The sequence below is a fragment of the Homarus americanus genome, unplaced genomic scaffold (assembly GCF_018991925.1).
Source record: "Homarus americanus isolate GMGI-L3 unplaced genomic scaffold, GMGI_Hamer_2.0 scaffold40530, whole genome shotgun sequence".
In the NCBI taxonomy this organism is placed as follows: domain Eukaryota; kingdom Metazoa; phylum Arthropoda; class Malacostraca; order Decapoda; family Nephropidae; genus Homarus; species Homarus americanus.
The window spans coordinates 22244-36546 of NW_024732622.1; positions in this window are offsets into that span (position 1 = coordinate 22244).

Here is a 14303-nt window from a genome sequence, read left to right on the forward strand (position 1 = left end):
TGTGTGTGTGTGTGTGTGTGTGTGTGTGTGTGTGTGTGTGTGTGTGTGTGTGTGTGTGTGTGTGTGTGTTGTGTGTGTGTGTGTGTGTGTGTGTGTGTGTGTGTGTGTGTGTGTGTGTGTGTGTGTGTGTGTGTGTGTGAGAGAGAGAGAGAGTGTAGATGTGTTCGTAATGAAGTTATGTTTTCATCAAGAGGTTACATAAGTCATGGTTACAACTCTCACTCGGAGAACACGTCCTTGTGCCTCCGTCTCCGGTAGTTTGGGTGAAGTGATCTTGTTGCCTCTGTGCTTCACGACGTAAAGAGGTACTAATTTACCTTTGCTCTTTGTTATTTTCTTTTGAGTGTACCTCCTTCTCCTTTGATGCCTGTGTTTTTATATAAATATTCCAAAGGTTAAACTCTCAGAGGTGACTTGTATCTTATTCACCTGTGGTACCTTTGTTTTTTGTTTTTTGTTAGAATTCTACAAATGTTAAATACTATGTTGAACGTAGGTCATAGCTCCATTGCTTCTGAAACCTTTGTAATTGATCTTTGTGTGAACTTGGGTGAGGTAGGTTAAGTCTAGTTAGGTTAAGTTAGGTAATGTTAGGTTGAGTTAGATCAGGTAAGCTTAGGTTAGGCTAAATTAATAATAGAGTTAGGTATACTATTTTGTTAGTCTGTGTGAGAGAGAGAGAGAGAGAGAGAGAGAGAGAGAGAGAGAGAGAGAGAGAGAGAGAGAGAGAGAGAGAGAGAGAGAGAGAGAGAGAGAGAGAGAGAGAGAGAGAGAGAGAGAGAGAGAGAGAGAGAGAGAGAGAGGAGAGAGAGAGAGAGAGAGTGTTTCCTCCCTAACACAGACCAACTTTACCTAGCGTCGCCCAACATAATATTCGGGGCACCCTTGAGCCATATATCTGACGATAACCTTATCTCACTCTGCCTGAAAGCCGACCTAAGGCAGGCTAAAGCAGGCTGAGGCAGGTTAAAGCAGACTAACGGAAGACATATGGCTGCAGCGGTTCCTGAGGCCAGGTCGACAGCCATATGACTGGAATAGACTCTCACGGGACCAAGGTTCAACACACTTTGAGAGAGAAAAGAGAGAGAGAGAGAGAGAGAGAGAGAAAGAAAGAGAGAGAGAGAGAGAGAGAGAGAGAGAGAGAGAGAGAGAGAGAGAGAGAGAGAGAGAGAGAGAGAGAAATCTATATAGTTAAATAAATAGAAATGAAGAAAAAAAAATGCTCATGCAGACAGACGGAAGGTTACCACAGGTGTTGAAGCGGAAGAAGGAAGAAAATGTGTTAATTTTATATATTTTTCAGTTCTGGATTTAAAATGTTAAATGTACCCAGTGTGTATATATCCACGCTCTGCTGCACCCAGTGTGCATATATCCACGCTATCCTCCACCCAGTGTGTATATATCCACGCTCTCCTCAACCCAGTGTGTATATATCCACGCTATCCTCCAACGTAGTGGTATATATATCCACGCTATCTTCTCCACCCAGTGTGTGTATATCCACGCTCTCCTCCACCCAGTGTGCATATATCCACGCTATCCTCCACCCAGTGTATATATATCCACGCTCTGCTCCACCCAGTGTGTATATATCCACGCTCTCCTCCACCCAGTGTGCATATATCCACGCTATCCTCCACCCAGTGTATATATATCCACGCTATCCTCCACCCAGTGTATATATATCCACGCTATCCTCCACCCAGTGTGTATATATCCACGCTCTCCTCAACCCAGTGTGTATATATCCACGCTATCCTCCACCCAGTGTATATATATCCACGCTCTGCTCCACCCAGTGTGTATATATCCACGCTCTCCTCCACCCAGTGTGTATATATCCACGCTCTCCTCAACCCAGTGTGTATATATCCACGCTATCCTCCACCCAGTGTGTATATATCCACGCTATCTCACCCAGTGTGTATATATCCACGCTATCCTTCACCCAGTGTAGTATGAGTATCCACGCCATCTCCACCCAGTGCATATATCCACGCTAACCTCCACCCAGTGTGTATATATCCACGCTATCCCACCAGTGCATATATCCACGCTATCGTCCACCCAGTGTGTATATATCCATCGCCATTTCCACCCAGTGTGTATATAATATCCTAAAGCTATCCTCCACCCAGTGTGTATATATCCCCGCCATCGTCCACCCAGTGTATATATATCCACGCCATCTCCACCTATGTGTATATATCCACGCTATCGTTCAATTCAGTGTGTATATATCCACGCTAACCTCCACCCAGTGTGTATATCCACGCTATCTCCACCCAGTGTGCATATATCCACGCTATTGTCCACCCAGAAGTGCAGAGACCACGCCTCTCTCCACCCAGTGCAGAGAGATCCACGCCATCCTCCCCACCCAGTGTGTATATATCCACGCTATCGTCCACCCAGAGGTATATATTCACGCCTCCTCCACCCAGTGTGTATATATCCACGCTATCTCCACCCAGTGTGTATATATCCACGCTATCCTCCACCCAGTGTGCATATATCCACGCTATTGTCCACCCAGTGTGTATATATCCACGCTATCCTCCACCCAGTGTGCATATATCCACGCTCTCCTCAACCCAGTGTGCATACATCCTCGGTATCCTCCACCCAGTGTGCATATATCCACCCTATCCTCCACCCAGTGTGCATATATCCACGGTATCCTCCACCTAGTGTGCATATATCCACGCTATCCTCCACCAAGTGTGCAAATATCCACGCTACCCTTCACCCAGTGCGCATATATCCACGCTATCCTCCACCCAGTGTGTATATCCACGCTATCCTCCACCTAGTGTGTATATATCCACGCTAGCGTTCACTCAGCGTGTATTTTCACGCTTGGGGGAGAAAAACTGCCTAAACTCTATTAAGCTTTCAGTAAATTCCCCACGAGAAAAATAGTTTGGCCCACCTAACTCTAGTTTATGTAGTGAGAGAGAGAGAGAGAGAGAGAGAGAGAGAGAGAGAGAGAGAGAGGAACAATGTAGGCTGGCCAGATATATATATATATACTTTAATCAGGGCTGAACTAATCCCCGGTCCGCGTAACCTGGCCAGAAATTTCGTTACATAGCCATAAATGTTGTTAGGTTAGCTTAAGTCAGTTAAGCTTAGGTTAGGTTAGGGAGGAGATGGTGAGGTGAGGTGAGTTGAGGTGAGGTTAAGGCTAAGTTAGGTAAAATAAGGTTAGGTTAATTTAGGTTAGGAGGTTGGTCAGGTTAAGGAGAGGTGTGGTGAGGTGAAGGTTAGGTTAAATAAGGATAGAATAAATTATGATAAAAGGATAGTTTAGTTAGGTAAAGGTGAGGTGAGGAAGGTTTAGATAAGGTATCATGGTATCGAGGGGAAAGTTTTAAATTTGATAAAATCATGGCTCACCGATAGAACGCAGAGGGTCAGCGTAGATGGTGTTAAATCTGAGTGGGGCTGTGTAACCAGTGGGGTTCCCCAGGGGTAAGTACTAGGCCCACTCTTGTTCATAATCTACATAAACGATCTAGATACTGGGATCAGCAGTGACATAAGCAAGTTTGCGGATGACACCAAAATAGGGCGTCAGATTAATTCAGGGCAGGATGCAAATGCATTACAGGAGGATCTAAATAAACTGCAGGGGTGGTCCGAAAAATGGCAAATGCAATTCAACACCGGCAAGTGCAGCGTACTTAATATTGGAAGAACAAATACTGATAATGTATACAGGCTTTACAACATCAACCTAGAGAAGGCGACTTGTGAAAGAGACCTAGGAGTACTTGTAAGCCCGGACCTACGGCCTAGAAAACAGTGCGTTAATGTTCGAAATAAGGCAAACAGAGTATTGGGTTTTATATCTAGAAGTGTAAGTAACAAGAGTGCAGAGGTCTCATTGCAACTATATCTTGCGCTAGTCAGGCCGCACCTCGATTATGCGCTTCAGTTCTGGTGCCCTTATTATAGAATGGATATAAATTCACTAGAGTCGGTGCAGCGAAGAATGACGAAAATGATTCCGGGATTTAGAAACCTTCCATATCAGGATAGGTTAAAGAAACTTAACTTGCATTCCCTAGAAAGACGAAGAGTGCGGGGAGATATGATAGAAGTATTTAAGTGGGTGAAAGGAATCAATAAAGGGGATATAAATAAAGTTCTTATAATATCCGAGCAGGATAGGACTCAGAGCAACGGATTTAAGTTGGATAAGTTTAGGTTTAGGAGGGAGATAGGAAGAAACTGGTTCACAAATAGGGTGGTGGACGAGTGGAACAAGCTTACCAGCTTTGTAGTAAGTGCGGGAACTCTGGAAAGTTTTAAGGTTTGTTAGGTGAGGTGAGGTGAGGTAAGATGAGGTGACGTGAGGTGAGGTGAGGTGAAGTGAGGTGAATTGAGGTTAGGTTAGGATAGGATAGGTTTGGTTAGGTTAGGTTAGGAAAGGCGAGGACGACATTGCATTCGGCCATCTTCACTTCCCCAAACAGTAATGGGATGTATCATTTACACGTTCTGAGACACACTTAACCATTCTGAGACACACTTCACCGTTCTGAGACACACTACACAGTTCTGAGACACACTTCACCGTTCTGAGACACACTTCACAGGTCTGAGACACACTTCACCGCACTGAGACATACTTCACCGTTCTGAGACACACTACACAGTTCTGAGACACACTTCACCGTTCTGAGACACACTTCACAGTTCTGAGACACACTTCACCGCACTGAGACACACTTCACCGTTCTGAGACACACTTCAACGTTCTGAGACACACTTCACTGCACTGAGACACACTTCACCGTTCTGAGACACACTTCAACGTTCTGAGACACACTTCACCGCACTGAGACACACTTCACCGTAGTGAGACACACTTCACCGTACTGAGACACACTTTACCGTACTGAGACACACTTCACCGTACTGTCACACTTCACCGTACTGAGACACACTTAACTGTACTGAGACACACTTCACCGTACAGACTTCATGACCCTTTTGTAACTTTGTAAACAACAGCCATATAGTGTTCCTACGGCCCTAAGAACTACTTAATGTGCCTGTAAATGTCTCAGCCAAGGAGACACTCTGCCGGGGTACGAGCATCTCCTTATGGCTGCCCTGAGAGAGATAGAGACAGACAGATTGAGAGAAAGAAGGAGAGAGAGGAGTAGAGCGGGAGAGATACCGAGAGAGGGTGCGGGTGATAGACGGAGAGAGAGAGAGAGAGAGAGAGAGAGAGAGAGAGAGAGAGAGAGAGAGAGAGAGAGAGAGAGAGAGAGAGAGAGAGAGAGAGAGAGAGAGCACTGACTGGTTGTTGAGAGATGCATCTTAAAAACAAAGTAATGTTGTGATAATGTCTCTCTTTCTCTCTTTTTAGTGTGATAGTTTTGCGTGTTGATAGTGTGTCGTTACTCTCTCTCTCTCTCTCTCTTTCTCCTGGACATCACTAAACCTGTTTATTAATCAGTTATCTTCAAGATCCTCCTTCAAGTCTGACTGCCACTCCAGTCATATGTCTTAAACCTTCGTCCTGTTTAACTCTATCCAGCCATGTGTCTTCCTAATCCAGTCTTACCTCTATCCAGATATATGTCTTACCTCAGCTATATGTCTTCCTCAGCCTGACTACTATATCCAGCCATATTTTTTTCCAAAACCAGTCTTATCACTACCCAGCTATATCTTACCCAGCCATATGTCTTCCTTAGCCTGTCTTATAGGTACCTCTACCCAGCCATATGTCTTCCTTAGCCTGTCTTATAGGTACCTCTACCCAGCCATATGTCTTCCTTAGCCTGTCTTATAGGTACCTCTACCCAGCCATATGTCTTCCTCAGTCAGTTTTACCTCTACCCAGCCATATGTCTTGCTCTCAGGCGTAAGAAGATAAAGTTAACTTATATGGCTGAAAATGTCTTGAATATTACGTTTATAGACGAAGGAAGTTGACTGAGAATATACTGTACAGGGGAAGAGATGGGGTGGTGAGGGGGGTGGGGAGGGGGGGTGGGAAGGGGAGGTGGGTGGGGATGTGGGGGAGGATGGAGAGGGGGGTGAGCTGTGTGTGGGAGGTGGAGAGGGGCCGAAGGGGAGGTGGGGTGGGAGGGGTGGTGAGGGGGTGGAGCTGTGGGGGAGGTGGAGAGGGGCCGAGTGGTGGGAGGCGGTGTGGGGTCGAGGGAGAGGGTGGGGCTGTGGGGGGAGGTGGGGAGGGCTCTTAAAGGGGGGAGGGGTCGAGGGAGAGGGGGAGGTAGAGAGAGGGTTCTGGTGATGGGGGAGGTGGAAGGTAATTGGAGGAGGGAAAATGAGGTAGGGGAGGAGTGAGGTAGTGTGGTGGGGGGGGGATTGAGGTAGAGGGTACAGGAAGAAGAAGGGGAAGAGGTAGTAGAGGGGCGGGGGGAGGGTGGGGGAGTGTTCAATTAATGTAGTTTCTTTCATTCATTTTCTCATTATATTTCATTTCCTTCATTTCTTTCGTTTCTCTCAATTCCTTCCAATTCCATCAATATCTATCCTATCTCCTAATCCTTCCAAATTCCTTCCACTTCCCTTAATTCCCTTCACTTCCCTTATCTCCTTTCACTTCCATCACCTTCCTTCACTCCCCTTCACTGCCCTCACCTTCCTGCACTACCCTCACCTTCCTTCACTTCCATCAACTTCTTTCAGTTCCCTCACCTTCCTTCACTACCCTCACCTTCCTTCACTTCCCTCACCTTCCTTCACTTCCCTCACCTTCATTCACTTCCTTCACCTTCTTTCAATTTCCTTCACTTCCCTTATCGTCCTTCTTCTCCACCTTCCTTCACTCTCACCTCCTTCACTCAATCTCACCTTCCTTCAGTTCCTCACCTTCTTGCCTCCTCACCTTCTTCAGTTCCTCACTTTCAGTTCTCACCTTCCTTCACTCTCGCCTAAATTCACTACTCACCTTCCTTCACTGCCCTCACTCTTCCTTTCAGTTCCTCACCTCCTTCCTTCATCTCCACCAGCGGACAATAACTCATGATCAAATCTGAGTTTCTGATAGTTGATAATTTGTCTCCCAAAATGGTCACTATTTGGTCCACCTGATGAGTCGGCACAATTCTCGGACCTTCGTAATGTACAGGCTTATGGGATTAGGGGTCAGCAGGGTGCCATGAGTGGGTACAAGGAGGGGTTCCAAGGGGTTTCGAAAGGGGGTTAAGGGAATGGTGCTTAGAGGGGAAGGTTCCAAGTGAGGTGAGTACTTAGGGGAGGTTCCAAAGGGGTGGATGCCAACGGAAGTATCAGGGAGGTTGAGAGATGCCAGGATGTAGATCAATATGCGAAAAATAAATAATAATAATAATAATAATAATAATAATAATAATAATAATAATAATAATAGTAGTTATAATAATAATAATAATAATAATAATAATAATAATAATAATAATAATAGTTATAATAATAATAATAATAATAATAATAATAATAATAATAATAATAATAATAATAATAATAATAATAATAATAATAATAATAATAATAATAATAATAATAAAAATAATAATAATAATAATAATAATAACACGAGTAAGTCAAACGTAGCAGGACAGCACCGTAGACTTTATTCTCGCTCTCGTCTCCTCACTTAGCCTCTCGGGTCACCGTGTCTTCAACCTGAGAGTCTTAGTGCAATGTTGACGCCATCTTGACTGTTGTTATTGCCACTGTGTTATATTAGATGGTTGTTAGTGTTGTTAAGGAGATAAAGGACCTTAATAACCGAACCCCAGAAATATTTATGAATCATAATGAAAAGAACTGGATATGTTTCGCCCCACTAGCCAGTTAACAAAACCGGCCTCATGATATGTTTCGCTCCACTAGCAAGGAAACACAACCAGCCTCATGATATGCTTCGCCCCACTAGCCAGTTAACACAACCGGCCTCATAATATGTTTCGCCCCACTAGCCAGTTAACAAAACCGGCCTCATGATATGTTTCGCTCCACTAGCCAGTTAACACAACCGGCCTCATGATATGTTTCGCTCCACTAGCCAGGAAACACAACCAACCTCATGATATGTGCTTCGCCCCACTAGCCCGGATTAACACAACCGGCCTCATATTATGTTTCGCTCCACTAGCAGATTAACTATGCAGCCTTATGATATGTTTCGCCCCACTAGCCGGATTAACACAACCGGCCTCATAATATGTTTCGCTCCACTAGCCAATTTAACACAACGGGCACTCCTGATATGTTCCTTACTAGCCAGTAAACACAACCGGCCTCCATATGTTTCGCCCCACTGGCAGTTAACACAACCGGCCTCATATGTTTCGCCCACTAGCCAGTTAACTCAAGCCGGCACAGTATGTTTCGCCCCACCTGGCAGTTAACACAACCGGCCTCATATGTTTCCTCCACGCAGCCAGTTAACACAACCGGCCTCATGATCAAAGTTGTAAGGGACGTCGATGTAAAATAAAACGTAAACACAATAAGAGGAAACAATTTAAAACATCTGGTGAGGAAATATTAAACATTTATTACCGTCTGGAAATATTATTACGTTTTGGGTGTGACGGATTGAGGAGAGATAAATATTACCAATAAACGGGAGAGAGAGAGAGAGAGCTAGAGAGAGAAAAACAATAGTAAATGAAATCTGGTGGGTGAATAACGTAGACTTTATCTCGTTCTCTCGTCACCAGCAACGTTTTTGGCTACCGTATTATCTACATCATCTACTATTGCTACTACTACTACTACTACCACTATTACCTGCAACACACACCAATGAATTCAGGAGTAACAAAATAATGGGAAAAAACACCCCCACCCACAATTTTAAAAAAGTGTGAAAAAATGAGCAACCCTAATACACACACACACACACACACTCTGTCACACTCTGTCACACACACACACACACACACACACACACACACACACACACACACACACACACACACACACACACACACTGTCTCATAGAAACATACATATACACACACACACACACACACACACCATCACTCTCCCCGTCGTAACCCACAACTCTTACACAATCCTCACCATCGCCTCACTTTAATGGACACCAGCACACCTGTTTATTCTACAATATCCGGACAGTAAACTCCTTTTACCGTCCACCCTGACCAAACTTTTACCTCCGTCATTCTCTCTCACTTTCCCTCACTCTCTCTCCCTCTCACAACTGTTTCGTGGTTGGTGAGGGAGTTTTTCTTGACGATGAATAAAATAAGTTTGAACGTAAAAGAAGAGAAACTCGATTTGAAAGGAAAGAAAGTTGACTCGTATGTTAACCTGAATAGAGGGAAAGTTGGTGAAAGTAAAGTAACAATTGGGTTTTGTTATTGGGCGAGTGAGTAATGGTGTTTAGGGATATATTGTGACATAAACCTCTTGAGTATGATGATTTAACCTCTTGAGTATGAGGATTTAATCTCTTGAGTATGAGGATTTAACCTCTTGGGTATGATGATTTAATCTCTTGAGTATGAGGATTTAACCTCTTGAGTATGATGATTTAATCTCTTGAGTATGAGGATTTAACCTCTTGGGTATGATGATTTAACCTCTTGGGTATGATGATTTAGCCTCTTGAGTATGAGGATTTAACCTCTTGAATATGATGATTTAACCCATATATATATATATATATATATATATATATATATATATATATATATATATATATATATATATATATATATATATATATATATATATATATATATATATATATATATTCCCAAATTGCATATAATTAGACCAATTATACTAAAAAATACTTTGCCATTGTAAATTCCAAATTGCACAATTAGGTTCTCTGGCTAATCAGAATATGCTAAACTTGGCAATATTCTTAAATTCTCAGCAACAAAGAGTCAATTTGGTTACAAAACACCGCAAATTTCCACACCTCGTGCAAATTAAAATGAATATTAAAGATGTTGGCTGTGTAGGAACTCGCCTGTGAGAGGTAGTATAGTGCTATAATGACTCCGGCGCCAAGGTCCGGCGTATTATGTTTAATTAACAAGAACTTAGTTGGTGCTGCTAACAAGGACAGTGTAGTTAGTTGGTGCTGTTAACAAGGACAGTGTAGTTTGTTGGTGCTGTTAACAAGGACAGTGTAGTTAGTTGGTGCTGTTAACAAGAACAGTGTAGATAGTTGGTGCTGTTAACAAGGACTGTGTAGTTAGTTGGTGCTGTTAACAAGAACAGTGTAGTTAGTTGGTGCAGTTAACAAGGACAGTGTAGTTAGTTGGTGCTGTTAACAAGGACAGTGTAGTTAGTTGGTGCTGTTAACAAGAACAGTGTAGTTAGTTGGTGCTGTTAACAAGAACAGTGTAGATAGTTGGTGCTGTGAACAAGGACTGTGTAGTTAGTTGGTGCTGTTAACAAGAACAGTGTAGTTAGTTGGTGCTGTTAACAAGGACTGTGTAGTTAGTTGGTGCTGTTAACAAGGACTGTGTAGTTAGTTGGTGCTGTTAACAAGAACAGTGTAGTTAGTTGGTGCTGTTAACAAGAACAGTGTAGTTAGTTGGTGCAGTTAACAAGGACAGTGTAGTTAGTTGGTGCTGTTAACAAGGACAGTGTAGTTAGTTGGTGCTGTTAACAAGAACAGTGTAGTTAGTTGGTGCTGTTAACAAGAACAGTGTAGTAGTTGGTGCTGTTAACAAGAACAGTGTAGTTAGTTGGTGCTGTTAACAAGAACAGTGTAGTTAGTTGGTGCTGTTAACAAGAACGTGTAGTTAGTTGGTGCTGTTAACAAGGACTGTGTAGTTAGTTGGTGCTGTTAACAAGAACAGTGTAGTTAGTTGGTGCTGTTAACAAGAACAGTGTAGTTAGTTGGTGCTGTTAACAAGAACAGTGTAGTTAGTTGGTGCTGTTAACAAGGACAGTGTAGTTAGTTGGTGCTGTTAACAAGGACAGTGTAGTTAGTTGGTGCTGTTAACAAGAACAGTGTAGTTAGTTGGTGTGTTAACAGAACAGTGTAATTTAGTTGGTGCTGTTAACAAGAACAGTGTAGTTAGTTAGTGCTGTAAGAAAGCAAGAACAGTGTAGTTAGTTGGTGCTGTTAACAAGAACAGTGTAGTTAGTTGGTGCTGTTAACAAGAACAGTGTAGTTAGTTGGTGCTGTAAACAAGAACAGTGTAGTTAGTTGGTGCTGTTAACAAGAACAGTGTAGTTAGTTGGTGCTGTTAACAAGAACAGTATAGTTAGTTGGTGCTGTTAACAAGAACAGTGTAGTTAGTTGGTGCTGTTAACAAGAACAGTGTAGTTAGTTGGTGCTGTTAACAAGAACAGTGTAGTTAGTTGGTGCTGTTAACAAGAACAGTGTAGTTAGTTGGTGCTGTTAACAAGAACAGTGTAGTTAGTTGGTGCTGTTAACAAGAACAGTGTAGTTAGTTGGTGCTGTTAACAAGAACAGTAGTTTCTCTCCAAAACTGAGAGTTCGGCATCCATCCCTCAAAAAGCCACACCCCGTCCTCCAAAATACTATAGTGGACCCCCCCCCCATCACCTCCAACACTCGACCCCTCCAGCACTCGACCCCTTCAACACTCGACCCCTCAACCTCGACCCCTCCAACACTCTACCCCTCCAACACTCGACCCCTCCAACACTCTACCCCTCAACCTCTACCTCAACACTCGACCCCTCAACACTCGACCCTCCTAACACTCGACCTCTTCAACACTCAGCCCTCAACGCCTCGACCCCTCAACCTCTACCCCTCCAACGCGACCCCTCAATACTCACGACCCCTCAACCTCGACCCTTAACACTCGACCCCTTCAACACTCGACCCCTCAACACTCGGCCCTCCAACACTCCTATCCCTCAAACACACGGCCCTCCAACCTCCCGGCCCCTCCAACACTCGGACCCTCCAACCTCGACCCCTTCCATCACCTCCAGGTATCTTCTCCCCAGGTAATGTCAGTAAACTACTCCCCAAAATCAAGGATTGGTGTAAAAAATATTCTCCCGCACTGTTTTCTCCTGTAAATTTCTCCCCACATATACCCAGCAACAAATCTACTCCCCACCATCCCACCTCCTCAGATAGCTAAATTCCTCCCCAGCTAACAGGATAAATAAGCTCCTCCCAACTCTCCAAACACCCTACATTTCTCCCCATCTCCCCCATGAGCTTAGCGTGTCCCTCTCCCCCACCTTTTCCCCTCAAATAATATATATTTTCCCTCGTCTTGGCAGATGTTGGATTTCTTATACCGAGGTCGACAGCATCTCCCCACCCTCACCTCCCCACCCTCACCTCCCCAGGACCCTCAGGTGTCTCTTCTCCTCAATCTGGTATGAAATGGGTGGATGAGGGTGGATCGTTCTGGTCCTGGATGGATCAGTTGAACGCCTACCTGGGTGGTTCAACTGAACGCTTACCTGAGTGGATCAAGTGAACGCTTACTTGAGTGGATCAACTGAACGCTTACCTGAGTGGATCAAGTGAACGCTTACATGGGTGGATCAACTGAACGCTTACCTGAGTGGATCAACTGAACGCTTACCTGAGTGGATCAAGTGAACGCTTACATGGGTGGATCAACTGAACGCTTACCTGAGTGGATCAACTGAACGCTTACCTACCAGGTGGATCAAGTGAACGCTTACTGGGTGGATCAAGTGAACGCTTACCTGAGTGGATCAAGTGAACGCTTACCTGAGTGAGGATCAGCTGAATGCCTCTGACCTTGTTCGATTACATTTCCTCTCAAGAAAACTCAGTCCCCACTCCCAAATCCGAAGTCTCCCAACTCCTTCCTCCCCACTCACTTTCTTCTCCCCACTCTACTCATATCCATCAAACTTCCACTCCTCCCCCTCTTACCAGCTCTCACTCACTCACCCTCCTCCTCCTTAACTCCCTCCTCTCCAATCCCCCCCTTTTCCACTCACTCTCCCACTCCCCAATCATCCCACTCACTTACATACCTTCTCTTCCTCACTTTCCCATTTACTTCACATACACTCCTCTACTCTGCAGCTCTCACTCACTCACCACTTCCACTCCGCTAATTCCCTCCTCCCCACTCCTACTCCCCTCCTCCCCACTCCACTTGCTCACTCCTCCCCACTCTACGACCATCACATCCATTCTCTCAACATTTCCTACAACACTCGACAGCTCATTTGCATATACACGATGACTAAATTGTGAGAGGTACATATTTACTGAAACCACTCACAACCCCACCTCACAACCACCCCACCTCCCTAACCTTTACAACCCCACCTCCCCAGCCTTTACAACCCCACCTCACAACCCTTTACAACCCCCACCTCTGACCTTTACACCCCACCTCTGGCCACCAGCCCCACCTCCTGACAACACAGCCCCACCTCCCACCAGCCTTTACAGCCCCACCTCACAACCTTTACAACCCCCCACAACCTTTCGCCTCTGCCCCACCACCACCTTACCCCACCTCCCCAGCCTTTACAGCCCACCTCACAGCCTTTACAACACTGTGCCTCACCTCCTGCCTCCTGGCCCACCTCCCCAACCTTTACAACCCCACCTCCTGGCCTTTACCCTGCCCCTACCTCCCCACCACCACAGCCCCCACAACCTTTACACCCCACCTCCCCACCTCCACACTGTGCCTCCTGACCCCACCTCACAGCCTTTACACCCACCTCACCCAGCCTGACCCCCACCTCCCCTGGCCTTTACAACACCTGCCTCACACAGCACAGCCCCACCTCCTAGCCTTTACCAACACTGGCCCTCTAACCCCACCTCACAACCCTTTCACAACACTGTACCTCACACAACCTTTACAACCCCACCTCTGGCTTTACAACACTGTGCCTCTGCCCACCTCCCGAACCTTTACAACACTGTACCTCCCTAACCTTACAGCCCCACCTCCCAACCTTTACAACCTGTACCTCCAAAACCCCACCTCATGCTTACAGCCCCCCACCTCACAACCTTTACAACACTGTGCCTCACAGCCCCACCTCCACAACCTTTACAACACTGCTTGCCCCTCCCAACCTTACAACCCCACCTCCCACCAGCCTTTACGGCACTGTACCTCCACTGCTACCTATCCCAACAGTAAACAATCTGTCTGCCTGTAAGTCTGTCTGTCTGTTTGTGTCTATCTATCTATCTATCTATCTATCTATCCTATCTATCTATCTATCTATCTATCAATCTATCTATCTATCTGCCTCACCCTCAACCTCATCATTACCCTTCCCAATCTATACTATTTCCCAGTGCTAAAACTCAGGTAAGTTGTATGTTACAC